The following is a 17697-nucleotide window of genomic DNA, read 5'->3' as shown; positions in this document are numbered from 1 at the left end:
ATAAATGGATATTTAATTACAACTTCATCAGGATTAGTTACTATAACCCACAAAAATTAACATATTATGACATTATTTTTGTTGTGATAGAAAGTCGGGTGCCTTGAAATAACGCTGCCACGATTGACGCATTTACAGACAGTTATTCATAGGTGGCGTCTGAAAGGGGTTAACTGTAGTATAGTAATCATTACGTAAGAGCAAAGAAATTAAAAGAGTACGAAAAGACAACTCGCCGCGGAGTTGTCTTTCCGTACACTTTATTATTACTGTTATTATTTTTTTACATTTATATCATAAATACCACATTACACTGCAAGACTGCAAATTACGCCCCCATACTTTCCTTGGATTCGTCGTAGGTTTCAGTAGGTTGAGCGTACAAAGAAAACGAGCCTCGATCAATTCCCTTTTTGTTCAACCTGTGCAATAACCTCTAACAGAGGTCCATAAAGCGCGCTCACTGGTGCATGTTTGTGCGCGTCCGTCTTTGAGGGAAACCTGACTTTAGAGTGAGCGACAGATCGAGGATTGCAGAGATAATAGTAATCTATGGGACTTTACGTGCCAAACCACGACATGATCACGAAGCACGCCGCAGTGGCGGGCTCCGGAAATTTCGACCATATGGATGGCTCACCAAATAGCTCATCAGTAAATGTATTTAAAAAAAACGAAAAAAAAAATCGGCGAATTCGTTTGGGCCACAATCAGAAGAGGGCACTGCACGCGTGTAAATGTTGGCATAATATTATAACTATACAACCGCATTATTATAAGTTCACTGCCACGCAAAGAGCGGCACGCAACGTCGATTCACGCAGGTGTCGAAATGGGAGCGCGAAAGCCCTTCATTTCTTTTATTATTATTGTATTATTATTCTCTTCCACTGTGCTCTCCTCACGGCCTCAACCAACGCCACCTGAAGGCAACCACGCGAAACCACCACACGCAGCTGCACATCCCGAGGCAGGCCAAGGGCGTCATCGCTTCACGGTGCATCACATCGGCCTGACTCGCGAAATAACGGCTCCCGAGACCATAGTGATTTTCATCGAAACTGCTAGCCCCAGAGACTGCTGGTCAAGCAAGTCCCGGTTCACATTTTTTAATGGTTGACATTAAAGGGACACTAAAGGAAAATATTAAAATTCGTTAGATTGATTCTTTACCTACGTTGGAGTATATCACCGCTTCCTGCGTGCCAATAAACGATTTTTTTTTTCGTCGTAAATAGCCACCGAAAGTCCCTGGTTACACTGCTCAATTTGAATCACCCGCGCCGAATGCGCGGGAGATTTGAATTGAGCACGTGGAAATTTCACACTGATTAAAATTGATTCACTGAAATCGTCCTCGAGGGCCGACTTCTCGACGGCCGATTTATTTATGGCCAAAATTTACGCAACTCACTCTTCATCTACAAGCCATTCAGTAATCGAAACAGATGATCTATTGAGGTATCCACAGAGCATATGAGAGAGGGTGCCACTCAAATTTCTCAACTTTGTTGTTTCCTCGCTTACAAAATGCTCTGTTCTCGCCAGGAACGGCGAATTGGTTATTACACAAGCCTAATCTTTCAATCCAGCTCAACTTAATACTTCCACTTAGTGTCCCTTTAAAAACGAAAAAGGCACTAAATTCCGGAAATGGTCTGTACCTCAAAATCGCGGACGTATCGGATCGAAAGAAAAAGAGGTCAACAAAGTCAAGAAAATGAAAGCGTAAACAAACAACCAGGAGTTATCGAAAAGAAAGCGAGAGAAACAGAGACGGTGTATGGCATGATTGGCGCTGAGCCGTGCTCGGGTTGTAGGAGATAGCGCCACCTCCTTCCTTATACTTCAAGAACTACATCAAGGATGACGGAAACAAAACGAGAGAGAGAGGGAGAGAGAGAGAGGCGCTAGCGCGCAAATGAAATCGAGTCACGCAACGCCGTTGACAGGAAGCGGGCCCGGTTACGAGATTACGTGTAGTTACACCGCGGTTATACGGTTAGACGTGTCTCGCAGTCGAGGCGATAAGCATCGCTCGTCGTCGCCGCAGTAGCAGCGGCAGCGGATGCACTTTCAAAAGAGGTTCATCAGATTGAGACGTTTTCCGACGGGGTGTCGCAATCTACTATATGTACGGCGAAGACAGTGCGCGTAAAGAAGAAGCCCCGGATAATACAGCGTGCGAAGGTCTTTTATACGCTCGGGAGAAGCGAGTCAGACCCCTCCGCGGTGGTCCTGCGGTTATGGCGCTCGACTGCTGACCCGAACGAAGGTCGCGGGATCGAATCCGAGCCGCGGCGGCCGCATTTCGATGGAGACGAAATGTTAGAGGCCCGTGCATTTAGGTGTATAGGTGCACGTTAAAGAACCCCAGGTGGTCGAAATTTCCGGAGCCCTCCACTATACGGTGTGCCCTCGTAATCATATCGTGGTTTTGGGGCGTAAAGCCCCAACAACAACAACAAAAATCTAGGGATTTTAACAACAACGAGGCGAGTCGGGGCGCCGAGAATACGTTAAGATAATGGCGTGCGACAGACGGGAGGTATGTACTCTAACGAAGGATCGAGACGTAACAAGCGTTAAAAAATGCAGGTAGCTATGAAGTGACGACTGCGCACGCGCCAGGAGTGAACAGAAATCGGCCATCGTTAACCACAGTACACGCACTATATACAAATGAAGGGGAAAAAAAATTACACCATCTCCCGCTAAAGGGGACCATGAGGCGATGCGAAGCAGCACGGGGGGGGGGGGGGGGGGTGCACACCGCGTTTGCATCGGTTTGACTATAGGTGTTTGCTTGCCGACGCTGACGCTTGGCTTCGACGTCGGCGTTGCGTACGGAGGGGTTTGCTTGCCGACGCTGCCGTTGCATTTCGGCATGTCGAGCAGCCCGCGTTTCATACGCGAGCCTTTTATCTGAACGAGGAGGGGGAGTGGAGAGGAGGTGTGCGGAGAGGGTTTGCGCATGCGCAGTAAGGGTGGTCACGCCGCACACCACCACCACCACCGGCTTGAACTCCGCCATAAGATGCTTCGCATCTAATAAACCCATATTAAATAAATATAAACAGCTCTTGAAGATAACGTTCTCTTGGGGCCTTCTGTACACACCTGCTGTGTACAATGGCCACTGTACAGAGACTTGGACAATTATACGCAAATGAGCAATGTTGGCTACTTGTTGTTGTAATAGCAACACGGTCTTCGTACGATCTGAATCTATATAATTCGAGTTGTCAGTCTTGAGTATCAAATTGTACAGAAAATTTGACGGGATAATGCATTACCGGCACACAGATAACCAGGCACGCATGAAGGTATACATAAAGACGGTACATTTTTAAAAATTTTATTTAAACGAGAATAAAGCTCTGAACTTTCTCAGCATTCAGTATATCCGAGCTGAGTACACCCTCACAAAAATAGATTTAGACAATCTGTCTAAATCTATTTTTGTACACAGCCTGCGCGTTCCATCAAAGTGAACACATGTAAAAATGGATGAGTGGAAGTATGAATAAAATGCAGGGCGGTATAGGAATTTCAACCCTGACCGACGCGACCGCATCTGCATGTGGTGAAGTAGTACGTGGCTGAGCGCGTACGCCACCAATGCGAGACGTATACACTGAGTTCGACTCCCCGTTGCCGTCGGTATATACCTGCTGCCTTTTCTAATGGGGAGATATAGGTGACCCATTCTGCGTATAGTTGTGGCTTTTTGAGAAGGAGCGCTTAGAGATGATTTCACCGATGCGTTTCCGCGACGCGCCGTACTGGGCTGCGCCCTCGCTGTTTTATATCCTGAACAACTAACGGAACAGTGCTACGGTAGATGCATAACGCTTGAAAACTCTTGGGCTGGTGCATTCGACGTTTCATGACTTTTTAAATCACGTCGCGATGTACAAAAATAAGAAAGCATTCGTTTAACAGCCCAAGGTGGTGGCGCCCACGCGTCTTATGTAAGATTGTCTATAACCCCGAATCCTCGCGACAGCACAGCTCAGAGCCAAGGCTTTCGGTATAGTGTGCACTCTAATAATAATAATAATAATAATAATAATAATAATAATAATAATAATAATAATAATAATAATAATAATAATAATAATAATAATAATAATAATAGTTACCTGCCACTCTTTTTAGGGACGAAAATAGGCGCGGGTAATTTCTTAAATGTTGTTTTTCTTTAAGCGTGGGTACACATCTCGATAAGGTGGTCCCCTCCTTTTCTTCCCTCTTCTATCTTTCGATATCGTGATGAGAAATCGTTGAACAGGACGGTAATGTCGCTTGAAGCAATGGACGTTTAGACAAGTGGGTTTTGCCTCTCGTCAAAGCGTCAACTGGGTCAGGGCAGGTGTACCCTCGTGAAGACAAGTTCACTAGTCGAAAGCGTTGTTTCCAGCGATATTCCCCATTAAATGATATTTGCGTCACTTCCAGCCATAGGTCGGCAGACGCACGCATGAGTCGACGACTCACCCAGACTCAGATCGAATCGTGAGTCTGAGTGAGTCCGGATGAGTAATATTGTGGTGAGTCTGAGCCGGAGTGAGCCCGGTTGAGGAAAACTTTGGCGAGCCCGAGTCCGAGTGAGCCCTAAGAGCAAGATATATTTCTTGAGCGAGTCTGAGTGCGCTCCGGATTTTTTGCCGACCTACGCTTCCAGCTTCCCCCGAACTTCTTTTCTTTCCACCTGACCAGCAGCCCTCGTGCCCACATAGATGGCTGTCCTCTGCACAAGAGCTTCATCATTTCCAATTACCAAATTGTAAAGAAAATTTGCGGGCATAATGAATTATCTGTACACAGATATCGAGGAACGAAAGAAGATAAACATAAGAACTGTACACCCTTTTTTTTTCATATTTAAAGGAGAATAAACCTCTGCACTTTTTGATCACTCCGACTACTGAGTTGTAGAGGTTACTGAGTTATGGAGGCGCCGCGCGACAGTCAAAGATCACAAAGATATTTGAAAGAAATGTTAATTAATGATCGAGAGCGACCGAAACTGCAACAACAACATAAAAAGAAAGAAGTAAAACCTGTCACGTTAATTGTTAGTTCAGCGCCTTGACCTGTGGGCTCTCTTAGTCTTGTGCTTCCGTCTTTCGCGCTGCTTTATTAAATACATGAGATGAAAACTCTGCCCTATACTGACGCCGGGTAACATTTTTTATTTTCCAGCAGCACAGTCGCGCGTGAAGTCGCGGGCTTGGCGTACAATCGCGCATGCGCAGTACGCGGTATACGCGCAGGCTGGCACGCGGTTTCTCTCTCGTTATCTCGCAAGAAAAACTGCTTTTACGAAAGAGCCACCGAGGGAGATAAGGTTTCGCATATGAGACGTCGACGGTCCTATAAAACAAAGAGGCCTAGGCTGCGAGGATCAAAGGTCGTCGGAGCGAATCGCCGGGTGCCCGGGCTGTTTAGAGAGCGGGGAAACGCGCTCGATCCGCTGATGCACAGCGCACGACATACACACACACACAGGAACACAGCCAATGCGTTTATAAACAACGAGAAATATTGCACACTCAGTTACCACCTAATAAAAAATGTGAGCTCCGCAAAGAGAACCGTGCACGGCGCGCATGCACGTGACCTGTGAAATACAGTAATGGTAGCTGGTTTCCGTTCGAACCGTAAGTGTATACTCGGCTAATGTGAACCTTGCGCAGGTGAAGAGTTTCAAACGTTCATCGTTACTACCTAAAACATTGCGTGCCGCTGAGCAGCGAATTCACAATCAATGACGAAATTTACCAGGACATTCAAGCTTTCGACCTAAAACCGTCGACACAAGTGCGTGTCTGTAGGTGAAGTTATAACTACCTGAAACTTTCAAGAAGTGCGCGACTCAGGAAAACGAGTAAGCGCTATTGGATGCAGCGTTTATGCAAAGTCTCTGTGGGAGGGGTCGGTGATGGTTGTGGGCGGAGCTGCAGCATTGTTTTGCTTAAGTTGTAGCCGACTATATAGCGCATCTCGACGGACATTCAGCGCTGGAAGTCGACGGGAGAATCACGACGCATGTCAATGACATTTGTTGTGAGCGAATCAACGATGGACACGTTTGTCCTATACCTTGTTAAGGAGTACACAGATGTGACATTTTCAGACTTGACAATCGAAACCCCGTAAACGCGAGAACGTCGTATCATGCTTATGTTTGCTCACATACGCTCTAAGAAAAAAAGAAGAAGGCAATTCTTTGTGAGTCCTGAGCTGCCACGTATATGACTCTCTTTTAAGAGTCACGTTAACTCTCTTTGGAGATCATTACATCCTCTTTGGAGAGTCGTCGGGCCCCAAAGGAGAGTAAACGTGCCTCTTTAAAGAGAGTCATACACGTGGCAGCTCAGGACTTCATGAAGCAAGTAACACCTATTCTTTTTTTTTATTGCGATAGCAATTATAAGGACAGTCTCGGCTGGATTTTGCCGTCGCCGTCGCCGCCGTCATGCACCGTATATGTATAAGTATGTATATATATATAAAAGCCCCAAAGAAAAATAATTCAGAAAAATGCTTCCGAAGCGCGGAATCGAACCAGGGACCTCTTTCTGCGCAGCGAGTGGCGCTAGCCACTACGCCACGAAACGCATATCCTCCACGTATATATAGGTAACGGCGAGCGTTATATACACACCCTTTACCGCTGGACGGACTCAGAGACGGCTGCGCTTATAAGCGTTTCTTCATTACCAGCGAGATGGCGTTAGGAGCACGACAGGCGTTAGACAGGCGTAGGGAGCCTACATGAACGGAAAACGGCCGTTCATGTAGGCTCCCTAGACAGGCGCATTTAAAAGTCGTCGGCGAGCTCGCTCGCTTCTTCAGGGAGAACCTTGCCCTTCCGCTGTCTGCTCGCGCGGTTTTCTTGTGCTGAGGGGAAGAGGGATGTTTCACGGTTTAACCGTGATGTCCGCGCTCATGTTACGGAGCGTACGAAAGCCACTCGAGCTCAAGGGACGCCGCTAAACGAACAAACAGAAGATGAGCGCGAACTATCAAGTGTCACAGCTCGACACTTGAAGCACGCTAGTTTCCTTCACTGCTTCGGCCGCCTTTGCAACAGGAGCGCTGTTCAAACTGAGAGTATCCATTGGCGAGCGTCACTTCATATAGCATTAGTTTCTTGCTATCGCATTCATTGCTTCGGCCTTGCGGCGAAACCGTGAATTTTTTTTTTTGTTCTTATAGAGTGTACAGTACGGTCCACTGTTAAAGGGAACACTCGAATGAGCAACTTTCACTTTTTTGGCCCCCTAACGGCTAGTGGATGCGGAAACATTGTTCGTGCACGTTACTAGTCTATCATAAGGGTTCCTAACTATCATTCACCAGTAGTGTTATGCAAATCTAAGCCACTATGCTTTTGTGATATTTGCAGCGGCGTGGCGTGATAACCACGCCACGCCGCTGCAAATATGGCAGCGATAGGTAACGTTGGCTCTGACGTAAGTGTTCTCGTCAATATTATGCTTATATGAGACGAACTGTAGACGCCGCAAGCGAAAGTGCGTGCATTGCTAGCCCTAAATTTTTGCGTTTCAATCCGCGAGTACTGCACGTCTGTCGATATGCGGCGAGTAGAACAAAAATGGCCACCGACCCCGTCGGAAGTTCTTTATCATCCCCCCCCCCCCACCCCCCCCCCCCCCCAACACACACCCCTCTTTCCAAGTAGCGGAAGAATGCACCTTAAATACAGGGGCCCTTATCCAACACCACCCAGCACTACAGGTTTTGCCTTATCCCAATAAAGGACATTCTTTGGTGCCTCGGGCGACGAACAGAGCAACAAGGACAACTGCTTGAGGCAGCACATGATATCAGAGTATCATATACAGCGCACTCGATGCGGTAGGTGACGGCAATGGGATGTCAACAGGCAGCTTTCGCGACAAAAACCAGAATGCATGCAACGCGGAATCCAGGGTGTTCACTGAGGCTATAGACTAACGGTAATCCTAAGCAGGAACCCCAGTGGCCGTATACCATATAGCTGAACAGGCTCTTCTCGCAGTTTATATACGGGGTTTAGTGCAGTCCTCCCCCGTCGCCCGCACCTATAGATACAGCCCATGTGGATGAGACGGATAGACGTACGTAGCGTACGTTTATCCCCAAACTTTTACAATCGAGTTGAATTGGACACCCACGTCAGCTATAAATTTCGCATTCAGGGGCGTGAACACCGATGTATAAGGTCGATCCTCCATTTTGACGCGACGGTATAGCTCATCGTGCTGAGTGTGACATTATTGTTTTAACGATTAGTGGCATTGTAGCACCGATGATTTACAAGCTGGACGACGCTGACAGCAGCTGCTCCCTTGCTATAGCCCGTCGAATTGAAGCAAGCAATGACAAATTTTTTGTTTTTGTTGTTCACTCTCGCGGTTTGACGCTCAGTCGGGATTCGACTGCTCTAAATGCGAAATTAGCTGTCGTTGATGAGTCGAAACGTAATGACGAATGCCTCGGGAAAGAAAATTAATCATAGGCGTGCGCCTCAATCTCCACGGGGGGGGGGGGGGGGGGGGGGGGGGGGCTGTGGTAAAACATTGCCCCCTTATAATGGAGATTCTTTCGCGCACCTATGCATATATTTGCATAGGCTCAGGGAGAACGAAATTTTAAGTTACGCCGTCTTCAAACAGGATCGATCACATTGCCGTTTTCAAACACAAACAACGCAATCGTGACGGCACGAAAGTTGATTAAGAAGCATCTGTTAATTGTGCGTTCGATGACCCGGAGTCGTTAGACGAAAAGAAAAACGTGTGTCAGCATCAATCCGCGGAATCAATCGCGCGTTCAATCATGATCTTGCCTAGCTATAGCAATTACAACCGAATGTACTGTTATGTAGTTTAGTAACATTAAAGGAACACAAAACGAAAAAAAAAAAAAAAACATCAGTCCTTCCGCTATATAGTGAGGATAGAAGCCAGCGAAGCTGTGACATATGGTGGGTCCGGTACGGTGAACACTGCTATAGTGAATTTATATATTCTCATTATTATGAGCGAATAAAAAGATACACTCAAATATCCCAGTGTTTCTCTTGCGCTTGGACCATACTATATCTCATCAACGACGGTCTCAAAATGAAATCCTACAGTACATGAGAAAGCCGCGTTGTTTCGAAAGTATAGAAAAATTGGAGTGACGTTCGTTTCCTATGCAAGTGGTCTTGTCTTCGAGGCAAAATTGTTCACGCAATTCTGCAATGTCGGCGAAATCATACACCTTTTACGTCTTTTACGCCACGTACATTTTTTTTTTTTCGACGCAAGAACGCTGGAATGGTTTAGTTAATCGGTTCGCCAAAAAATTGTCGTTCTACGCGTCTTTTGTCCACGGACGCGATCCGACAGAACCTCGCCGTATATACACACTCCCTGACTGAAAAAAACAAACAAACAAAAAAACCCGGTATCTTGCTAGTACAAATCAGCACGTCACAATGCCAAACGCGCCGCGGCTGCTGCCGCGGGAAGACGCTTGTTAAACGCAAGAAACGGGCGAAAAAGAAAATACACGCATAGATCCTTTCCGTGGGCAAGTCGTCGACTCTATATTCCGACGTTGAAAACGAAAACTGAAATAACGCGTGCGTTGAACTGTCGTTATGAGGGAATCCGAATGCCATCCCGAGGATAGAATACACATGCGCACTGTGCAGCTGGGGGATTGAAATGCGCACTTGTACCCCGAATGTTCTTGCAAGCGTTTTCATGAATGTCTTTGAAAATTAAAGCGATGCGTAGTACATACACCGTCACTATATATGTATGACATCGCTGTCGCCTTTGTCGTCCGCCAGTTATTCAGCCACTAAAAAAAGAAAGAGAAAAGCATGTAATAAAAAAAAAAACAAACGAAATCTGCCCTCCGTAGCACGAAGAGACATCAACCCCTATCACATACACCTAATAGAGTTTCAATTATTGAAGATGATTTAGAAAGCTAAATATGGATACTGCAATTTAATATTACGTTTAATAACCAATCCTGCAAAGTAATTTCGAAAACACTCATTTCATGTGGGAAATCGTCTCCCGCACCGCTGCAGCTTAGCGGGCAAACTCGGAGCGGACCGTAAAAACGTCAAACTAAAATACTCTAATAACAAACTAAACGCGAAGCAGACGGCCTGGTGTATTTAACAGGTAGTCGTTGCACAAAAAACAACAACAATGACGCTTTCCATTAAGTCAGTATAGGTAACACGAACGTCGAACGCTGCTCCCTATACAGCCGGCGTCAACTACAACAGACGCCTCGGCCTAGAGCACTGCACGGGCTCGGGCCTACCCGGAAACCCGAGCCCGGCCCGGCCCGTGGGCCGGGCCGGGCCGGGTAAAGTAGCTTTCACGTCGGGCCCGGGCCGGGCTCGGGCCTGAAGCCCCGGGCTTAGGGCCGGGCCCGTGTTGGAGGTGGCGGGCTCGGGTCGCGCCGGGCTTGGACTTTGTTCGGTTCTTAAATGGACACTGTAGTGAAGCACTGAATCGTTTTAGACTGATAAAGTGTACTCTAAGAACTCGAATGTCATTCACTTCGCCATCATAACTTTATCATCAGACGAGAAAATGAAGGTCAATATTCAATTTTTTTTCAATTTCGCGTCGAAACTTTGAGCATGTCACAGATTTCAAACTGTATTTGTCGTATTTGGGGGATATTGGTTCTACAAAATTTCCTGACACTCGGTATGTTAAGTATATGGCCCCCTCAGAGGTCAATGTACTTCATTTTTAGTGATTGGGAACTACGTAGGCCTCATTAGACGCCGTCAGAATCCAAGATGTCACGCGTCTGCTGCGCGAATTTCAAGGGGGCGTCGGCACCGGCATTTATCTTTTTGCGCGTTTTCCCACTTACCAAGAGTCTTGTCCCGGCGAGCGTGGTGATTTACTGATAATAGAAAAATTGTTTTTCTTTCTAGTGCCCCTTGAAGTTTGTTTATATGTGGGCTTTTTTGTATGTGGGGCAAGCTATTTGGGGAAATTTTATTAGGGACAAGTACTGAACTTGTTTTGCTCCTTGCATACGGGGCTACTTGATTTAACTTAAACGCGTGAGCTAAAAGTAGATATACCACGCGCTTATACAGCTAAAATCTTGTTATTCTGTGTTTTATTTGCATTCGTTATCATTTTTATATTCAAAATGCTAATGGGGGGAGTGGCTAGGTCGCATCGAATTTCAGCTAACGTTGCCATTTAAAAGAAGAGCTTTCCGATATATGACATATGGGTCGTTTCTGAAGGGTATTTGGAGGCAGGATTCCAACAACATATCGATACCTATCTTGAACATGACTAAAATCTGGACGCCGATTTTGAAATATAGAGTTTTGTTTCACGGTTAGGTATCAACACATGGTAGTCGCAGGGGATGCCTCACGACAGCAAAGCTTTAGACCTGTCATGCATGAAAAAATGGGCCGAAGACAGTCATGTGCGGGCCACGGGCCTCTAGGGAGAGGCCCACGGGCCGCGTGTTTGAGTCGCCTGCGCTATACAGGTATAGCGTGAGAGCTACATGATACTGCCGCAACACCGTTGGAATGTGCAGGAATAGCATAGGTTCAAACAGCATAAGGCGTCAGTCATATGCATGCGCACAGGGGGCGCAGGGGGGCGGCCGCCCCCCCTAATCGCCTAAGAGGGGGGGCGCAAAATCTGCCCCGTACATTGACCCTTCAAGTCACTTAAGAGGGGGGGGGGGCGAAATCTGCCCCATACATTGACTTAGTATGGTGGGGGGGTGCTGCGATGAACCTTTGCGCCCCCGCCCCCCTGATGGGGAACCCTGCGCACGCCTATGGGCGTCAGGCAAAATATATTTGCTTGACGAAATATCACGCTTGAAAAAAGGCAATTACGAATTTCGTGCCGGGTGATGTCCCTTTATCTCGAAGCATATGCATCCAATGAATAAGCGCCGAGATGCTTATTCAAGCCTTTATTACCAAACTGTAACGAACACCGAAAATAGATCGAAATCGCTTCGTCCACCTCCTGCCAATCCTACCCGCGTATTCCAGTGATCACCTTCTACCAGTACAACATCCTTAGGAAGGCATATCTATAGAGCATTATGACACATAAAAGAAAGAGCGCGGTGCAAGCCGTGCATAACATACACTGCTGAAAACTGCCAGGAGAAGCCCTCAAAGAGGAGCTTTATAGGTGATACTGAATATTGCCACGACGTTCGGGAACGATAGAAATGAAGAGATAAGCTGCACAGCTACGTTCATTCTGCAGAGGTCCACAAGGACATCCTAAATTTGCTCCTGTGGTGGAAGTTAAGAACAGCGACTGCCGACACCTTCACAATTCGCAAGACAGATGTGCACCCCTGTGGCAAGCGCATGCAGTGCGAGAAACTTTAGCGTGGCAGGATATGTGATGCAACGGTGGATGGCGCGCTTAAAGCCGGAATCTCTAGATAATTTGATTTTTTGCACAACAACATGTGAAGAAATAAACCATAAAATGTGCCACAAAAGACTTATGGAATGTATATAGCAGCAGTGGTGTGATATATGAAAAGAATTCTACCACAAATACCTTTTCCGTCCTTTCGGCTGCCTATACGTATTTCTAAAAGAACACGGGGTGCACACGGTTCGTTATAATTTTCATCTAGGTTAGTGTATTTACAACAAGGTAATAAACTTTGTTTTGTTCCTCTATCTTGCTGTGGCAAGGTGCTACAATGCTGAAGACAGGTGTTACATATCCAGAAGCCGGGTGCACGATTGCATTTGTCGTTGGAGCATGATTTAAGTTTCAATAAAGAGCGCAATAAAAAGAAATTGAAGAGAGCGTTCTGTTCTCTGTCTCCTCTGTTTTTATTGCGCTTTCTATCGAAACTGAACTCATGCTACAAATCACTTTCCTTGCTGCAATATCTGCTACAAAACGCTCTTGATGATCCCCATTGCATTTGCAAAAAAAAAAGAACTAAACAAAAAAAGAACAGTTATAGTATACCATTGCCGAGCAAACATTCATTGTACCCAGTATGTCCGTAGGTTAAAGTAGAATTGTTAGCCAAACATTCGCCATCAAAGCGTAGATATTAGCTACTTAACATTTTGCTGTAGATTCTATGTTCTGGCAACACCACCTATATTATTGGATCGGGCCTCTGTCGGGCCTGATCTGCCGTCGGGCCGGGCCGGGCCGGGTAGGCGAAATTTTTTCTCGGGTTCGGGCCGGGCCCGGGTCGCGCATTGAATCACCGGGCCGGGCTCGGGCGGGTAAACTTGAACGAGTTCCGGGCCCGGGCCGGGCCCGGGCCGAAAATCACGGCCCGTGCAGTGCTCTACCTCGGCCAACAGACTCAACAAATCATCGTGAGCAGCCCATTTCTATGTCCATTGCAGCACGAACGCCTTTCCCATCAACGTCATCCAATTCACCGTATCCCGTGTGAACTGATTCTATTGCACCCCTGCGGACTTCTTAGCTTCGCCGCTCCACCTGACTCCCCCCCCCCCCCCTGTCGCCCGTCTTCCATACATTTCCCATCCCTTGGCAACCACTCCGTTGCTCTAACCAGTGTGTCGGAACGGAACGAAAACCGAAAACGAAAAAAGAAAAAGAAAACGATATTTTTGACCTGAATGAAAACGTAACCGAAACTTTATCATATTATTTCGCTCCGAAGTGAAACCGATATTATTTTTTCAATCGTTTTTCTGTTCACGGAGAAAACTTCGCAATCCGGGACAACTGAGCTCATGCAATGTGAGCACAAGGGGGCTCACACATTGATGAGGACAGAAAGGACAAAAAGACGAGGACAGGAGGAGGTAACGACGACACGGGCGCCCGTGTCGTCGTTACCTCCTCATGTCCTCGTCTTTTTTTGTGCGGTCAATATATGTCGAACAAAACAATGAAGAGTTAGCCGACATTTCCAGTTGACAGAGAGCGAAAGAAATGGACACACCCGATACAGGGTATGGGCTAAGCAGTGAGTGGACTTCTCACGGCTAAGCTGTGTACGCTAGCCGCAATTTGTCCTGCCTATCGGGAAAACGATCATCATCATCAACGGGTATGTGTGCCACATAAATTGGGCGAGAGAAGGCTATAGAAAGAAAGAGAAAAATTGAGAGAAATAATGGGAATAAAGACATAAGAAGATAGACAGAAAAAGATATACAGAAAGAGAGAGAGAAGCAGAGAGAGAGGGGGGGGAGATAGAAAAGAAAGAAGAAATATCGACAGAAATACAAGAAAGAAAGATAAAAAAAAAAGCAGAGATAAAGAAAGGGTCGTTCTATGAATGGTGTGAATGCTCGGTTCTGCAGTTTGGACATCCGTGACGTGACTATACCTAGCTGAAGCCTATAGCATCAACCTATAATAATAATATCTGGGGTTTAACGTCCCAAAACCAAGATATGATTATGAGAGACGCCGTAGTGGAGGGCTCCGGAAATTTCGACCACCTGGGGTTCTTTAACGTGCACCTAAATCTAAGTACACGGGCCTCAAACATTTTCGCCTCCATCGAAAATGCAGCCGCCGCGGCCGGGATTCGATCCCGCGACCCTCGGGTCGGCAGTCGAGCGCCATAACCACTAGACCACCGTGGCGGGGCCGCATCAACCTATAGAAGCAACCAGATTAGACTTCAGATTAGACGCTTCGTCCAGTTTCCCTGTTTCAAGCCTTGCGCGACTTCGTGCAAGCTTCGCCCTTTTTTTTTCCCCATTAGGTTCTATAGTGTAATACTACTACACTGCTATATGTAAACAATACAATAACTTGAACCGCAAATTATCCTTAAAGCCGATAGAATTTAGCAAGGCATTGTTTTAGTCTCTATAATAAACTCTTCCATGGCGAAGAAAACATCCGCGCGACTGTATCTCAGAGTAGGAGTTTCGAAACAAAAGAATAACCCATTCCGTTAATTCTTAATGATAAGTATATCATTTTCACCACGTTTTTTTTTTTTCTTCGAAGAACGCACGAGCTAACCAGGAAATACACTTCACCACAATGAACCCGTGCCTCTCGGGCAGGCAACGCCGATGCCCCTCGTGTCAAGTTTAAAACCACACGTGCCTACCTACGCACGACTCGAAATACCACTTCCGTTGAATTTCTGTCACAATTTCTTGCTAAACATACTGAAGTGACAGTTTAATCTTGGAACGAGGCGGTCGGATGTGGCTCGACTCGATCGACAAAGATAACGCACGCGCGATCGCAACGTAGTACGTGTCAGTGAACGCCAACAAACACCGATCGATCACAGCTAAACGCGTGCGTATACGCGCAGGCGCGTGCAAAAGAAAACATATCCCGTACAGTGGCACGCAGCGCATTGAACAAAGCAAGCTGTGTATGAGGTCGAAAACTCCGCGTTTGACGGAGCACACGTCGAATCTAAAAACAAATGTCACGTGACGGCCTCTTCAAAATTCCTTCGCAAAGGTCAAATAGACATTAAATAGTTCATTTTCCTTAACTGTCGCGCGACAAATAACAATACAGGCTTAGACACGACTCTTAAAGGTGATCAGATCAGATGCGCTTCTGCTAATGTCTTGACACTGATGACAATCATACTAAGACGGCGAAGGTAGACCTGATCTGTTGAATGTAGCGAGAAAGGACGCAGGCATGGCGCCTTTGGATTCGTTTCTTGCTACAATCCTAGCGCACGTTCTCGACTACGCTCACAGTCTAACTACGACAACCCCACAACAAACGAAAACAAGCCATTTTAAACACCGCCAGCCGGTCCGCAGTGACTGCGTGAAACAGGAAGTATGCTCGCGTGAAAAACGCACATGCGATCTCGCTCCATCTCAACAGAGACCACTGAAGGCGACATTATTCCAATAGAAGTACAACGGAAGCTATAACAATGATGGAAGCGACATTTTGCTTTTTTGGAGCACGCTCTGGAGCAGAAAAAATGCTAGCTTGGAGCAGCTATCGACATTTTCGGAGCAGATGGCAAAATATTCCAAACAACTTCTGGAGTTCAAAGCATTATTTAAGCCTCTCATAAGTATTATTACTTATTATTAAAGATATTGCACATACAATTATCACTGCAAATTGCAACGAACAAATAATTAAGCAGATGGGTGGTCACTGAACACTAAGTAAGATGAGCTATATGTTTAAAATATCGGGTACTTGTGACAAAAATGATATAGAACCGATAAAGCTGAGCCCCAAATTATTAAACTAGAATCACATAGATGTTAATGATAACTAACAGACAAAAATACCACGGAAAGTATAAGGGGTGTTATTTGTAGTAATTAGGATATAAATGTGATGAAAGTAGAGTGGACGAAAAGATAACTTGCCGCCGGCAGGGACCGAAGTTATCTTTTCGTCCACTTTAGTTTTTTCACATTTATATCCTAATTACTACAAATAACACCCCATACACTTTCCTTGACATTATTGTCTCTTAGTTATCATTAATATTGTGTCTAACAAAGAGAAACGAGCCCTTAAAAGTCACCTTCTTTCCTAGAATCACATAGAGCAGTTTATAATTGATAATAGAGCAAAGAAATCTGTTATGTTCATATTTGACCAAAATAACCTGCATTTGAAATTTCAAAAAAAAATAATTTAAAAATCACGTCATATCCACGAAGTGCATGATGATTGAGGAGCTGGTTCGGAGATAATCCAGTAAACCGTGAATGCTCCCATACAATTCCTCTACTGTCATATAAAGACGTCACACGTTTTTATAGTAGCGATTGTGGTCAGGTTGTTTTCGAACCACAAGCGGTCGCAGACCTTGCAGCTGTGGCCGAACGTGTGGTCGAGGAAATCGAGGAAATGTGGTTTTGCCTGCGTTAATGTCATCATCAAGGCGCTCGAAGAGCAAGAGGAAGAAGACTTCTCTTTCGCGCGAGCGTGCGCATGCTACAGTGTGCTATGATATTTGAGTTTTGCCTGCGTTAATATCATCATCAAGGCGCTCGAAGAAGAAGAAGACTTCTTTCGCGCGAGCTGCGCCTGTAGCGGTCGCCTATGGAACTAAGGTTACGCTTACGACGCGGGACATTGCCCCAGCTTAATTAAGAACCTGGCGAGCCAGCTCCTAAAAAGACAAGAAACCAAGTTCGGATAGGTTGAAAAAACAGCCTTGCCATTTCTTGTGGCAAAAATGAGGTCGCGAAAATGACAAAGTGATAAATGTGATCAGTCACAGATCACAGTCCTCCCACCAGCAGTTAGTAATCAGTAAGATATCGAACTAATCATTTTACCAAAATAGTCTGCCTGTCATGTACAGCTACATACAGCTAAATCGGAGACACATAAACAATGCCACTACTTGTGGCATTGTCGATATGCTAGTATGGAGCTAGTATATAAACTCTATAGTAGCATACTATAGTACATACTATACTAGCGGACAACTTTTCTTGGCAATGAAGAAAAGGCTACGTTTACCAGAAAAGGCTGAGTTTACCAGTGCCACTTCGGAGCAGGTCCGGAGCAGTTACTAACAAAAATTACAGTTTGGAGCAGCATGGAGCAGCAATTCTCTCATGGAGCAGTTTGGAGCAGCACTTCCATCACTGCTATAATGGCAATTGTCGGGGTTTTACGCTCCAAAACCACGATGTCATGAGGGACGCCGTAG

At 45.9% G+C, this 17697-nt stretch overlaps 1 protein-coding gene across 2 annotated transcripts in view; it reads right to left on the bottom strand.

The window, feature by feature from the left end:
- The window catches only part of LOC119389891 (polyamine-transporting ATPase 13A3), a 145187-nt gene that overhangs the window by 108074 nt on the left and 19416 nt on the right, over window positions 1-17697 (bottom strand). The gene's annotated exons all lie outside the window — the stretch shown is intronic.

Source organism: Rhipicephalus sanguineus, chromosome 4, assembly GCF_013339695.2.
Source record: "Rhipicephalus sanguineus isolate Rsan-2018 chromosome 4, BIME_Rsan_1.4, whole genome shotgun sequence".
NCBI lineage: Eukaryota > Metazoa > Arthropoda > Arachnida > Ixodida > Ixodidae > Rhipicephalus > Rhipicephalus sanguineus.
This window is presented reverse-complemented; position numbering and strand designations above follow the sequence as displayed.